The following is a 16,380-nucleotide window of genomic DNA, read 5'->3' on the forward strand; positions in this document are numbered from 1 at the left end:
CCGGTGTGCTGTTTTTGGCCAAAAACTCAGTAACAATCAATGATGTCATGAAAGCACCAAGACTTGTTTTGCCACAGTTGCGGTCTCTTCCGCAAAATGGCGAGTCTTAACCTTCTCATGACCTCTACATAGTGCTGATCGTGTACTGTTTGTCATCTGATGAAATATTTCGTGATGAATAATATCTTTCCAGCCGAATAAAACTATCAACATCACCTTCGCGTTCGTTTGCTACCTCCGAGCTTCTTGGGTCATGGGGAAGATGACCCCTTCCAACCCCACCACCTTCTTCCCCCCAACACTATGCCCGACTAATGGATTCATTGCCAAATGCCTCTTGAATCACTGCATAAGTTTCAGATGTAATTTCCCCGAGAGTAAAACAAAATTCAACGCAAATATGCAACATCTTCATTCCCGCCGGCACAAGAATTTGTACGGCAAGCGTGTGTGCAAGCTCAGACAAGAATAGCTGTTGTGAAAAGGCAAGTCAAGATAAAACCACAGGAAAGGCGGCGTTTTAATTGCCACAGACACTGCTAATAGGACATCCTTTTTATTATGATCCATCAAGCAGTTCGCGCATAGAAAAAGACCAGTCGCATCTTTTTTTGAACAGACCTTGTATTAGTCTAAGTAATTGCTTTTTCAACATTCAGTTTAGGCAATAAAATATGAAATCTATCTTCAATCGCGGTAACTCTTTGAAAAATGCCAATTATAAGTTGATGAACGTCGAAGAACGAGAAACCGGATACAACCCCGGACACCGAATGGTTACACAAAACAATGAACACAAAATACTCCCCTTCTTTCATGAGAAATATAGCTAAATTTTAAATTCAACTAACCCAGAGGTTTCTTTAAAAAAAAAAAGGGAATAATTACTGAATATTAAATAGATCAATTTTTATCATAAACATTGTGTAGGCATTTCACTAAAACTCATAAAATATGATAACATTCACTTTGTTCATATTTCCATTCTAATATACTTTCTAATTCAAATTTTTCATTGTATTTTTTATGAACCTTGAGAAAAAACGTATCCATTCTTGCAGAGAATTGGGGTCTATTGTACTCCTTTGAGCAAAAGAGAATATTTCCATAATAAAGGAAGAGAAATCCATCTCTAAAATGTCAAAAGATCCTTCACTGCTGTGCACTTCGATACACACAATGTTATACGAGAGTATACACAATAGAGATATACACAATATCATTGAGACGAAGTCCAAGAATAGCAGCCACTGACAAAATAACGAGTTTTTTATTAAGAGAGACATGGAAAAGTATGAATACTTTTAAGTTGATACAAAAAAGTGTTGACATCGATATTTAGGTGTCTAGGAATACTAATAAAACATTCCCTATGGGCCAGCAACTCGAATTCAGATATTGATACAGCGGCAGCAAGAGTTCATTCATTCAAATCTCATTATTTCAAAAATGGCTTCAATACATTTTAGTTTCAATTACCAGGTTCGAGTGGGTACTGATCATATATTCAGAAGTGGCAGCATCATGAAAATCACATTTAGTAACCTTTCGTTCTGGCTTGCACTTTTGTCTTTAGTAAAGCATTATCAATCAAGTACTGGTTCCTAGGATTATTGCCCTTGGAACTGATGCCAACACCCAGTTATCTTGACCTAGTCACCAACTCCATATTCAAATGAGTCTTAAGGCAACTTGAGCCAAATGGAATTAATGGCACGTGACGTAGTCACTTTATGGGATCCTGAAATTATTAAATGATAAAACAAACTTGTTGGAATCCAACATTTATAAACCAATAAACACCAACCGGTTTCAGTGACTTCGCATGGTCATCAAGGAGTAACATCATCCTGGTTTGATTTTTCTTTGATGGCTTAAAACGTGACCATACTCTCCAATTAGTTGTGTGGATTTTCCTTTGGTAGGAAGGAGGCCATCTTGAAAAGAGTCGGAAGAAGTCGGTCATCGAAATTTCGATGGTGATAGGTCATTCAATCATTGCCGGCTTAGAAAGGTGCGGCGGATGGATCATGTTTTGCCTCCATTAAAGATTTAGCAATGCCAATAACATATTTTCCCATCTAAAGTACATTATTCAGTGACAAAATAGGCGTGTGTATGTCTGGCTACTGCTTATAAAAATGTAATATTCCAAACAAAGAAAAAAAACTAAGTGGTAGACAAAATATGGAATGAATTTAAATTAAACATTAGAACATATTTTCCGTAAGAAATGGAATACTTCACAAATTCCAAAGAAAACTGCGGGAGATGCCGCAACAGTAACTTTTAACGGAGTCATCCGCTAATGAATTGTTGCATTGGAATACTTCACCATTTATCATTACATTCGTTTCTTCACTTCACGATTTGATATTCAGGTCATTTTGTATGAATTGGTGAACAGTAAACACAGTTTCAATATATGTTTAACCATCGGTAAAAATGACCTCAACTCATTTAGTGCATCTTGACCATTTTTCATAGTTTTTTCCAACACAAACAGCGAAATTATATCAATGGAATATTTATATGAAGAACCATTTTGCAAAGAGATGGGGAAAATTCAATAAGAATAGCATTTTAAAATACTAATGAAAAGAAATGAGCGATTCGTCCTCTTCCCATACCCAATGCATTATCAAAAATAAAATACTTAAAGAAATAGCTTATGGAAATAGTTTGCACGCCCATAATTCGCAAGCAACAATAACTATAGTGGCCAATAAAAAGAAAAATGACTATACGCGAAAGGATAGGAATAACCAGATCAAATGAGCGCTTTCTGACGATAAAAAGAAGCCTCAAAAAGCAATTAAAAGTTCGAAAAAGAGAAGCCAGGTCTAAACGTAAACCGCGGAATGGAAATACGGTGAAACTTTCCAAATGACGGACAGTGAATTTGAGATATTTCCCCAAAAAAATAAGAAGAATGCGGCATAGCATGAAAGCGAATGCATTTCTAATGTATAGATGGCTGACCACAAAATCGCAGACGCGTCCATTCATAAGGCAGTGGCTCCGAACAAACGTTTTTCCTATAGCCGGTGACCAGTGCCGGCTGAAGGTTTTACGGGGCTTCGGGAAAAAGTAACCCTGGGTTCGCTTATAGCTGAAGGGCAAAAGTGGTATCTTCGTGTAGAACAGCCAGTTATTTACGATTATTCACGCAAATAATCAGTCCAAGGCTAAAGGTAAAATTGATAAAAGCCTGTCGGAAAACAATTGTTGATTTAAAAGAACATAAAAACGAGAGAAGCCAGAACCCATGTCAGGATACTGCCAGAAACCATTGACGTGTTAACAAGCGCATAGTATTAGCGCATGGTATTCGTGGACTCGGAGAAGACCTTTGACGATTTCGAATGAAAGAAAAAGTTTTAGTTGGCGGAAACACTCGGAATGGATTTCCACGGCGGAAAAAAACCTCCCAACTACACGAGAAACAATCGCCAACATGGGAATGATAGGCAGAAGAAACCGAGAAGCGTAAATAATAAAGATATTAAACACAAACGCAATCTATCACCTTCACTATCCAACATTGCCACTTATAAAAGACAATAAAAGAAGCTAGAAGAAATCAACATGAAATAAATTAACATAAATGGGGAAGAAATGATCCGTTTCACAAATGGTATTGACGTTATACAAAGTAACAAAAAACAGAATAATCCAGGTATGATTGATCAGAATGGACACTGTGTCAAAAGATAGGTGTAGAGACCAGGTAGCAATACAAGAAGAAGGGCTTTTTTTTAGCATGGTACTATATGGATTAGAGACATTGACCATTCTTAGCAGGCAATGAAAGATTAAGATCCCACCAACCTGAATCTGGAAGCGGAGCCTAAAGATAAAATGGAGCGATTTAGCAGAAAATGAAATATACAGAAGAATAGAGGAAAATCTAGATAGATTGGGCTCACTTTGGAAGAATAACTTAATTATGAAATTAATAGATGAGCTGTCGTCACGAGGACAGGTTCGCAGAGAAAAGTTCGCAGGTCAAGTAACGAGGGCCGGAAGAGCTATCAGGCGCATGAGGAAGCTGGGGATTGGGATGATGCGGTCGGTGTCTTAGGTATTGGTTACCCAGCTATGGTTCAAATCTCGGTTGTGGCCGGATTTTTCGGTGATATTCCGTTCCCTCATTAGGGTCCCACAAGTTCTTATATGTGGAGGGCACTCTAAGTGTGCTCGCCGTCCGTCGGATGGGACGTTAATTTGTGTACCCCTTGGCGTCTTTCGTTAAGGGCAGTCTAATACTGACGCCGGGTTTCTCTCCACCCTTTCTCCATTCCCTGAATATCCTATCCCTACCAAATTGCCCACATTTCCCTTCTGATGGAAATGACCTCTGCTGTCGGTCGCCTCCCATAAGAACTCCTACAACTACGAGCAAGTTATCATCAGAAGTGTTGGAAACCTTTGGATTTTAATACTGATTATGATGCGTACGTGCGTTTTCATGTAAAAACGATACACTTCGTCCTTACTTCTTCCAAGAAATTATATATATTTTTTAAATCGATTAAATATCGTTGCCATATCGGTGGCGTGCCCAAATTGTGAATTTCATCTAACAATCTCAAAATTAAACAAATATTCAAAAAGTATTAATCAGCATACTTTCATTCTGAGAAAAATTTGCGTGATGAATGAAGTAGGTCTTCAATATGCGAATTCACTATTGCCATCGACTAGGCGAAACGCAATCAATGTGAAGAGAACTGGCACGGTTTCATTCAGGCATAGCAGCCGTCGGTGGTGGAAACAAATAGGGATTTCAAAATGATAATTTTATTTTGTATCAAATAATAATATAAATAGCAATGCACCAAATGAAGTGATGAGTTGGGAATAGGAAACCGATAATTTTATAAAAGCATCTTCTAAAAGATAATTTTTGCTCAATTGTATCATTATTATTAGGTTCTGAAAATGTATCATTAGACGATCTAAAAAACGAATTGTTACAAAAAAACAGGCAAAAGAAATTTAAGGAGATAGAAGTGGCAACGGGAATAAATATTTTCGGTAATCTCAGCAATTGGGTACATCTATATTTACGAGAGAGCTTCCTACAGATTTTTAACACTCTCTTGCATGTAAAAACCACTGAAAAGTTAAGCTACTCTATGCTTTGTGCTCATCTTGACGAGGAACTTCAAGATACAGTCATTGGTTGGCTGCGGTTACAGGCGGCATAATTTTATGTTGAAGGAATTTATAAAACTAGTTCAGAGACATGGCAAATGTTTAAATATGTTTGGCGAATATGTATAAAATAGTATAGACATGTGGTTTTGAGATGAAAATAATAAGTTTTCTGGGTCAATTCCGGTGTATTTTTTACAGCATAACGGAGGTGACTTTCTGGACGGCCCTTGAATTATACGTTTATACATTATGGAATTCGAGAAAACGTTTTATTAGTATAAGATGTTGTTCTTCAATTATACAATAAGATTTAAAGGAGAACATTTAAACGGAAACCACTTATCCCCTCATTATAAGCCCGAAATTCGAATTTTGCATGACTAACGCCTACCCTATAGTCTTTACATAAAGATTTATCCCGATGCCCATCCGATCGATCAAATGGGGAAATGTCGGCAGGTACTTATCGGTGCGTATTGCAAATGCATCGATAAATCACGGATATCGATATCCCGTAAGCATCACTAGGAGCACAAGCTTAGGGCGGTGAAGTGGCGGGCGACTAGCGTCGGAGGAGACGCTTGTCTTAGCGCCGATACCGCCCGGCGGGGCTTCGTCAGCGGCCGGCTAAGCGAAACAGAGCGGCCGGCAATCGAGAGGGATAGCGCCAATGGGTGTCAAGAGAGCGCGAGCCAGAAGAGAAAGAGAGAGGAGGGATGGAGGTTTCCGAAACGGACCATCGGAAAGGGAAAGCGATGGAGGGGAGGAGGAAGACGGGGGCGGGGTCGGGAGGGGAGGCACGCCAGGGAGGAGGAAATAACGGGGAAGGAGGAGGAACCTTTTGAGGGAAAAAAAACGGAGCGCACACTTGCGCATGAGACAAGAAAGGAGAACTTATTTTTGCCGGTAAACCCCCTCTCGTGTATCCCGAGGGGAGGTTTGGATACGGTATGGCGGAGGGTGGATCGGCATTAGCGGAGGAGGCGGGGAAGAGGGCCGCCCACCCCTCTCCTTCCTCCGTCGAGTCCCGCGAACCCCTCTCCCGCGACACTCATAGGCTCTCCGTTCGGAGCGAACCAACCAACGCCCCTCTCCGAGAGGTGCACGCCAGAGGGGGGTGCGCGCGGTAGGGGGTGAGGCGGGTTAAGAAAAACTAGCGAGACCAGCAAAAGCCTCACGGCGCGCAGAGTTTCGCCTTCTGTCCAAGGGGAATGGGGGTTTAGTAGGGGGGGGCACCCCCGTCCACCTCGAGACCCCCTCGGACACAGCAACCCTTTCGCTCTCTTTCCCGACGGTGAGTGCGCTGTTAGCCCCCCACCCCTCGCTCCACTCCGCAGACACCACCCCCTTTCCCGTTCCGGCACACCCCTTACTCCTTTCCGCCGGGGAGCAGTGTGCGGCAACCCTTCCCCCCGCGCCCCAACTCCACCCTCTCCCACCACACCCTACGCCCTCCCGCCCCGCTCCCCCGCCCCCTACCCCTACACCCTCCCCCATACCCTTGTCCCCGATAATCTGTGCACGCGGACAGGCGAACACGTGTGTGTTTTGTGTTTATACATATACAAGGCCCCTCACATATGCCTATATGTGGACATGCATATATATAAGAGGGGCCAGAAGTGAGCACCTTCCATCACACGCACGCGACCAGTCAGAGGGATCTGACTACTCTCCACAGTGCTGTGCTCCCTTAAAACGTTTCGCCACCCGCCGAGACAGTTCCCCTGCGCTCGTTTCCTTCCACCTGCCGATCGAGAAAGGGCGCCCGATTCTCTACGACTCAGATCCACTTGGGTGTCACGCCGCAAAGAGTGAGGGCGTCGTTGGAAGGGAATTGGAGCTTATTTATTCGTCTACCCGAGCATCCGATTCACTCCTCTCCCAAGGAGCAACAGGGGATCTCTGGAGAGCAGAACAAGTTTCGAGGAGGACGAGGCAATTCAATAAAGAAGACGAGCCGAGATAGAGGAATCAGCGTAACAATGTTGAAGGTAAGTCGCTGCAGCGAGAAATAACGTGATACAGATTTAAGGACTTTCGAAGGTCAGCTATCCACCCTCCACTGCACATGACCGAGGGTTCCCGGGCGGTCCCTGAAGATTAGGCGTTTCATGGCGGCTGTCTGTAGCGAACTAAGTTCAGTGAAATATTAGGGTCCGAAGAAAACAGAAAAGCGCACAGAAAGTAGTCACGGATTGGCGTGTGGCGTTCGAGTCTCGTTCTAAACCGCGACGGGTCAATTCCCGTCACAACCGGTACATCATAATAATTTCTCGCTGGGACATGATAATTTCGATGATTCCTGGACAAAAATATGATGCCGAGGATAGCGTCGATGCAGATGTAGGTAGACATGAATAAGTTTTTCCCATTTAGGGGTCTTAGAATGAAAGAGTTAATAGTTCAATGTGGACTAAATTAAAATAAGGAGTAGAGGAGTTACCATTTAAGAATGAGTTGTGATAAGGTTGGTACCCTTCGATAATAAATAGGTATTACAGGCTTATCGTACGAGCATGAGCCCATCAATGACTACAATATACTCTGGTTCACCATTATTCATTGCCCACTTGCTAATTTTACATCGTTCAAAATTTGTATTTAAATTTAATGAATCCATCACAGTACTAGTATCGACATGGAGAGCCATTATCATTACTGTTACAGCTTAAAAATCCCTAGTAGCTGCTTTCATTTATAATTATGCATTGAAATTATTTCTTTACTTTTAGTCCATAGAATTGTTACTTTCGTGAGTCTAACCAATTCACGTATTGTCAACAACTATAGCAAATCGCCGGAATACCTTTACCCTTACCCTCTTGGTTAATGTATACAGACATAGCAGTGGCCATCCACACCATTAGGCAATTACATTCAACTCACCCTGCGTGTATTTGTTAAAGTATGCTGTTTTAAAATGCAAAAAACTACAGGGAGAGGGGGAGGGGAGGAGAGGTGAGAGGGGAAAAAATGATCACCCTGTTCGGTAGAGTAGAAAAAAGAATAGATGACATTTATTCTTCGAGTATGTTCGCCTAGAAGGGGTTTTTTTATGACTGCGCTCTCAACAGCTATTGAATATATCTTTCCCAGACTATCTGAAGTTCTAGACAGTCACCACCGTGAATCAAATTAAATTTAGCTACGTCATTAAGGAGCTAAAAATTGAATAATACAATTATTTTACGTGACTACAGACCAATACTATAATTCTCCTAGATATATTGAATAACTCATTGGTGCCAACTCTGATAGAGCTAATATAGGCTGGATTATCCACTTTCGCTTAGGTTAACTCTTTCAATTACTTGTCCAGACTTTTTCCTGCATTCATCTATCCCTGAATCCAGTTCTATTCTCCAATTCCTAGAGCAACTTCCATTTGACAGACCCGACTGGATCCAATGCTGGGTAGGAATTAGAATTTGATATTACGTGAACAAATGCACGATCCAATGGAATTGCCCCAGTACCTTTCTCATTAGTCGGGAGTTCATATCAAGCAGCACTCTTTGGCGACCTGAATGTGACCAGAACACGCAATTCAAATCGTGACTGCGATGCTAAAAGATCCTATCAGTCTACGCGCTGAATATATTGCCTTTAAAGGGAAGTGGTACATCATCCAGGCTGGACGAGATTATTATAGCATATATTCTCACAAATCGTTGATTTTGTTGAATAATCTCAGTGCTATAAGTTAGAATTCCCAAAGGTATCCATTTATTGCCATAGAAATCTCATCAATCCACTGATCACAGACATATTTATACAACACGCAGCGACTTCTTCACGCTCTAGTATTCCAGATCTTATCACAGGGTATGTTAAAGCATCCTATCTTCCGCATTGGTGTTAAGAGAGTGGGGATATAGAAATTCTAGAGGTTGATTGGAAAAATAAAACACTATAGCTGTTTAAAAGTGGCCACAAGGCCTTAGAAAGTGTTTTATATATCTTATAAACCCCCTTAATCCATACCGAGCGAGTAATTACAATAACTTCAAAAGTGATTGGTGTAAGTGCTAAGAATACTAATGCTAGCTTTCAATTGCATTGAATGCCAAGATATCATTTTAAGCTTTTCCTTTTTAAAATCATTTACACAGTTTAAGATTTTGTCCAATGAGAGTTTGTTGTAAGCTCATTTATCTAATTCTTTTAACCATAATACTCAGCGACCACTTGGCGAACACTTTATTAAACTACGTGAATTTCAAATAAAATAAATTTGGTGATTGTACATAAATTCCTCTGAAGCAACGACACTCAATCATTGATAAGCACGTTATTATGGCTACCACCTCCAAGAATTCGAGCAAGGCTATCTACTTACTTATTTGGCTTTGAACGTAAAAGGGGCACTTTCATGAACTCTCTTCCAGGCTTTTGCCCAGCAACCTACAGGTATTCTCAAGGTGATGGATTGTTCCCAATAGTATTATGAAGAGTCATCGTCAGTTATAAAATCTATTTGAAATCATATTCATGTCAATTTTGTTTCAAGATTTAAGTAAACTCCTCTAAAAAATTCGTCTATGAGAGAAAATGTAGTAAACCAATGAATTTAGTTTTCAAATGACAAAATATCCCAGCTCTTTCTAAAATGACAAAAAAACATCACTCGAGCCCTGGTTGTGGGAAAAAATCTCAACCGATATGATGACCTAAAGAACACGTGAGATTAATTCAGTTACTAAAATAATTTTTACCAAATGACTAGTTAATTTATCAAATAACTCTAACGTTTTCACTGCCCAGAACGAGGATTTCCTCTGCCGCAATTTACGATTACTGATCCTTGCGACCCAGCTCCAATGGCTCGTGGTAATGTTCATTTCCATCAGAGAAAAACTTGAAGAATAATGAATGTTTTTCTGATATCCATCGTGTTCATTTACACAATGATAATGCACATGATAAATCTGCATTGCCTTCCCAGGGCCACCTATTTCTAGCATTGAAATTTCCCACTTAAAAAATATATATACATACATATATGGAGACTTCAATGCGCGATACTTTCGCTGCTTTATACATAGAACTCCGCTAGAGAATGTGAAGATCGGCCGATTGAATATGACTGTTGGTGAGCACATTCCTCCAATTTTTATCCACTCATGGCCAAATCCATCTAAACCAAATCCTGTAAAAAATAGTTAATGTAGGGCTGTAATGACCTTCCGTTGATTCATCATTAATGCAAAAATATAATTTTGATACGAGGTTAGAAAATTGCTGCATTTAAATCTCGTGGTTACATATGGTCAACCTAATAAAATTATCACTCTTACTATCTCCTCTGAAATTCGGAGCGTGCACAGTGATGAAATAGTTTCCAAGTGCAATTTTGTTTCAAGAATCAACCGAATGTACAATTCAAATCTGAAAAAAACGTTCATTATTTTTTTTACTTTTTTCCCAGAAGATACATCAAGCCTATATATGCAATAAAACAAGTTATGAGGTATCAGGGGATAAGACTTCGGATAATCACTACTGACTCGACGGAAGAGAGGAGTGGTCTGCGGAACAAATGTTCTTACGTTTGTTTCAAATAATAATTTGAAGCAAATTCGTAACATATTCAATTCTAAATTCATTTTAATTTAAATGGCTTGGTACTAATGTCGTTGCTAAACACTCATTTTACAACTTAAAAGAAAGAAAAGCCTTTGCAATTAATTTATGAAATAATCAACTTGGAGAGAATGACAAGAAAAACTTAATGGGAAATATAATTAAGGACTATTTTTCGCAAATTTAACTTCCGAGTTTTTCGATATCCAAATTTATAGCCTGTATTATAGAATAAAATGCCAAAAAAATGAAAAAAAGGCTTGAAGCAACGGAATTTAAGAGAAATTTCTTCAAAAGCAATTTGCATCAGTCCTTTCCACTTTACGCTCAGCTCTGCCTGTAAATGACCGTGATGTCACACTAATTTATTCCTTGAGCGCATCAACCTGACAGCTTGAAATTCATTTTAACCCAAACTAATTTGTTTTGCTTCATTTGTTCATCCTATTCATCAACTGGTCTCCACGATGAACGGAAAGTAGCCCTGCGGTCATCCGATCGGTCGAAATTTTACACCCCAGAATCACGTAAGCCTTGTGAAATAAGATCGCATCCATCGGCATGCGGATGACGTCAAAATCTCGCTCTCTAATCGTCCTTTTGCAAGTCCATCCGAAATTTCACAACGAAAATTGTAAATCAACAAGAACAGCGGCGCACCAGCGCCGTCTTCGACAACTTCGGGACAACCATCGGAGCAGGAAATGAAAACTCTCGCGCGTAATTAATGCGTCAATGTTTGATAATAATAATAATAGTAACGCGGAGGCATGAAGTGAGATGGACTCGTTCTCCACAGACACTCCTCCGAAAACCCTCCCTCATCCTCCCGAGAGATCACCTCCTCTCCCCCCCCCCACGCCCCGCCGTCTCAACCTCCTCCCGCCCCTTCCGTAATAAATGTGCTCGGGAGGGGCCCCGGAGTGGAAGCTAAGGGCACTTTCCTCTTCCTTTCCTCCTCCTCCCCTCTCTCTCCTGCTGGTTTCTCCCCCTTCCCTCTCTCTCTCCCCCCTCCCCTTTTCTTTCTCTCTCCGCTCTTGATCCGGTGTCTTGTAGATTCAACAAACTTTCTGACGTGAAGCCCCGACATTCTGGTTTCTTCCCTACTTGGCCCGCGCTCCACAAGTCCCCCTCCTCGCCGTTCCACATGCACACACACACACACGCACGCACGCGCGCGTGCACAGAACAGCACGCACACGCAACTCCGCCCAGTTCCACCTTTTACCGACACCAACACCGCCAACACCAAAAAGTACCCCACGCAAAACGGCCTCCACGCGGATGCCGGAAGGATCGAAGCGACAAATTTCGTCAGTCAGACAGCGAACAGGGGAGGTGACGGGGGTTAGGGGTGGGCAGGAGGGGACAAGGGGGGAAGAGGTGTGATGCGGGGGCCGAAGGAGGGAGTGGAAGAGGGGTAAGGCGGGGGTGGGGAGGGGGAATGAGAATTTGGATCGGAGAGGAGAAAAGGAGAGCGAATTCTTGTTGGAAAGTTCGTGCGCGGAGTGAGACCACATGTGTATCAGTGGCGCCCCCGTGCACATATGGTCGACTGGAGTCGTCATTCATTGACCGCCCCGCCTGGTGGCTATGCCTTCGCCACCGAATTATTCCGAGCTATCATTCCGCCTCACACACACACATATACTTCAACGGGATGAAGGAATTCGAATGTCCATCTAGTCTGCGCCTTTCAATTTGCCTCCGAAAGCGTCGGACGAAAATAGAATTTTTCGAAATACCCAAACGCTTTGGGAGCTTTAAAAAAAAAACTACTCTCAATATGTTGCGGGTAAAAAATACATGTGTCGAAGAAATTGTCTTGGAAAGGAATCGAACGCATTACATCACTCAGCACTTCGGCTCAAGTCGATGTACCTGTATGAAATAATTTATTTTAATTATTTTAGTAGTTATTAGGGAAGACGACTGACAGATGAGATCATTTGTGCCATTGGGAGCAGATGGGAATTTTGGAGGGGTAGAGAGTAACCCAGAATTAACATTAGCCTACTCTTAACGAAAGGTGACAAGGGGTCCACGTCAATTTTAACGTCCCATCACCTTAGTTTTTCTTCACAAAGCACCTCAAGTACGGATAACAATGCAAAAATCTGCCACCTCCGGAATTTATTTTAATTAACACTTGTAATCAAGAGGGCTAATAACAATTAGCGTATAGTTTAATTAACTATAAACATTTTCTTTTTGCTTAATTTTTTTGAACCAAATACTTCTTCCATCACATTGAGGCGGGGCCTGATTCTAAATGAGAATAGGTTCACAATTCGAAATCTATAACACAAGATGAGGTCCTAAGAGCAAATATTTACTTCCGAATAACTTCCACATTTTCATTATGATAAAAATTTCCTTAATACACTTATGTATAGTTAATAACTGGTCCTTGAGGCTTTTGTCCAAATCCCACAGAATCTAAATAGTTAAATTTAACGTTAATGTGGACTTAAATGATCAATAGCAACAGAGCACAGATAAAATCAGTTAAATACAGAAAGTTTCAATTGTAGAAAGACTGATCAAATACGAAACACGTATCAAAAAGCTTCTGGAAAGATGTGTGTGAGTAGATGTTGCCCTGAATTTCCTATCTTCCAGAGAAAACGTCGAAGATGCATCACAAAAATATGGGTGTATTCCCATCAAAAGGCATTTCCGCGGTGGATATTTATTTCTATGGCCTGCTGTAAATATTTTAGCTCATAATAGATGAATCTCGCATTCGCTGACATTCCAGGACAGTATTTTATGAGCATACTCCAAGAGGAACGAAAGGACGATATTTGATATTTAAGAGAGCTGCGCCAAATTTCAAGATTTTGGCACAATTAAAAAATGTGATGACAATAACGTGGAGTAATCTAAAACCTGCATAAACTGAGCCCAAAATCTGGGTGCGACCACTTGGCCAGAGAGGCATATATGGTTATCTCTTCATGATATTTACAAATTGCCCTCTGGAGAGAGTTTGAGTGGATCCTACCACGCCTGCCAAGCCATCAAACGTACTTGTTCCGATTTGTTTTTATAGCAAATTTGGAGAGCAGAGCGTGTGAATCTACATAAGTTTCAGGTCACGCGATAAATGACAGTTTTACCGCCCCAATATATCCTTTTGGAATTTCGCACCAAGTTATCCACGAACAAGCCATTATATTTACCTACCCATATTCTCCATGTACATTCATACGCAGATATTTCCTGGCGGGATAAGGAGAAAGTTTTACCATGTTTTTTTCTTCCGACGAATTGGCCGGCTTGAGACTTGTTCCGCTGAGCTTAACTAAGTATTTCCGGGGATTGCCTCACGAATCTTACGCATGTTTAACCCAAGACACCTACATAGTATATTTTTCACTTAATGAATGACATTTCATCAAAATACAGCTTCTACAGCTACAGCATACTTCTTGATAACAGCCGCCGAAAATTGTTCACCCGGGGGATACTTGAGAACCTATATGCAGGCAAGACTGCGTGCTGAAGAATTCCCTATTTGCGGTTGTTCCCCTAGAACTTCCAGGCAAGAGCAGGGACTATTTTGGTGGGGATTTTAGATCGTGGCTAACAATGGACCAGACGAGTATATCCATATATGCGCAGAGAATAGAATACTTCAAATGCAAAAAATCTCGCATGGGCTATCAGATGTACTAGTGAAAACTGGGGACCCCTTTGAACCGCCCAGCGTCTCCAGAAAACTATTTGACAAAATAGGACACGTTCATATTCTACGTCGAAAGGAAACACAGTCATTATCTCAGAGCAATAATCAAACTAAGCAACTGTATTAGGAGTAACGAAACATATCTTAAAGTGTCTTTAGTACCTTTGTCGTAACACTCATTATGACGAACTTGAAATTGGAAAAGAATATATCAGAGCAAAGTTTGCAGAATTTGTAGGAGCTGTGGAAGAAAAAGATACGGTGAGCTTTAACAATGGAACAAGATTCGACCAAAATAGTCCTTTCCTTGCCGAACGACGATATAGTAACGTTTTCAGTGGAGATAAAACAATTTGAAAAGGTACCCCAACTCCCTCCGCCAAGTAATGGGTCCTCAGAAAAAGTGCGGAAGCAAAATCGCTCGCCCCTCCGCTTTGTAATTTATGTGGTCGTTAAAGGCGCCGATCTCACCGCCCCGCCAGTGCGTGGCTTCCGCGGCCGCCGCTGGACGCTAGGGATGATGGAGTGGGGGGGAGGGAAAGATAATCCGGGGGGAAGACAGGGGGAGGGGGAAGGGCGCGTCCCTCTTGATTTCAGCAACGGCTTTGCTTTATGGAGCAACAAAACGGGTGCGCACGACGAAGAGGATCAAGACTTAAATGCTAAACGATCTGAAGCAACAGGGAGCAAACTTTCGACCCAATACGCGTTTGAAGAAGACCTGGCATTTCGATCCGGACTCATTTCTAAAAAACGAGAGCGATTTCCACACACACACATCAATTCAAGGACCACCTTGCGCGACCGACCTGGAGGTCATAGGCTCAGCTAAACTCGTTCCGATCACTTTCGGCGTGAAATAATATGGGCAAATGATTAAAATTAGAGAAAAGTTTCGCCAGTCAATCAATTCCGAGGAATCTGTTCCTTCTTATCATCTGGGGAGAGTTTTGACGAGCGAAGTCACATGATAGGCAGAGAAATCGCAGTTATTTTTTGCAAAAAGGCAACAGAACCGTGTTGAATTAGCACCGAATAATTCTTTGTAACCTTCCGGTCAAAATCCGCCCGAAAATACTTCCGCGTGAAAATTCACAGAATATTTTGAAATTTCGTGTTCACTACATTTAACATAAGACAACAGTGCATTCACGATTCTCATCAATAAGATTTATTTAAAGTTGACACAGAGTTGATATTAGATTAAAGATGGAATTCAAAATGATGCTATTCGATAAAGAAGCAAAATTTGAATTTGTTTATTGATGCCATGTTAGACATTTTTCTCTACGATGGTGAATAATTATTATCAACTTAACTTAGAGTATTGTTATTAAAGACAAACCAGTATCTTAAATTATATTAATTAAATTCGTAGTTCTTCGCGTGAAAAATATACCAATTTGCACATAGTTATCAATCGATGAGCATTTGTCCTGCATAATTTCTTTTGGTGATTATATAATTATTATTCTGTTGGAACCTTACATAGGGAAAAGTAAATATATTAAGTTCAAACAGAAATAAAGGTGCTGAAGAATTCACTCAAAAGTGCTTAAATCAGTATCTACCTTTAAAAAAATATCAGCAGGGAAATAGTTCGCGAGGCATTTCAATTATTTATAAATCAACTTCGTCGTCTAAATTGAGCCATCCACAAATACTTACCGATTTCAAAGGATACGGCCATTGTCCTATTCAAGATGCTGCTGCAAAAAACATTTACAAAACAATCGATCTTAGAACTTCAGTTTAACGACTCAATTATATCTAGGATATAAAAAAATCAGTTCAAATCGAAGTAAGAGAGGGAAGAAAGATCTCACGCTTGGATAAGTCTCCATATAAAAGGAAAAAATGCAGTCAAGATAAACCCCACTTGGGACGTTTCGGTGGATCGCTCCGGGAGTTTGCCTTACCCTTCCGCCGCCACCGTCACG

The sequence above is a fragment of the Hetaerina americana genome, unplaced genomic scaffold, assembly GCF_022747635.1.
Source record: "Hetaerina americana unplaced genomic scaffold, ioHetAmer1.1.p SCAF_11, whole genome shotgun sequence".
Taxonomy (NCBI): Eukaryota; Metazoa; Arthropoda; class Insecta; order Odonata; family Calopterygidae; genus Hetaerina; species Hetaerina americana.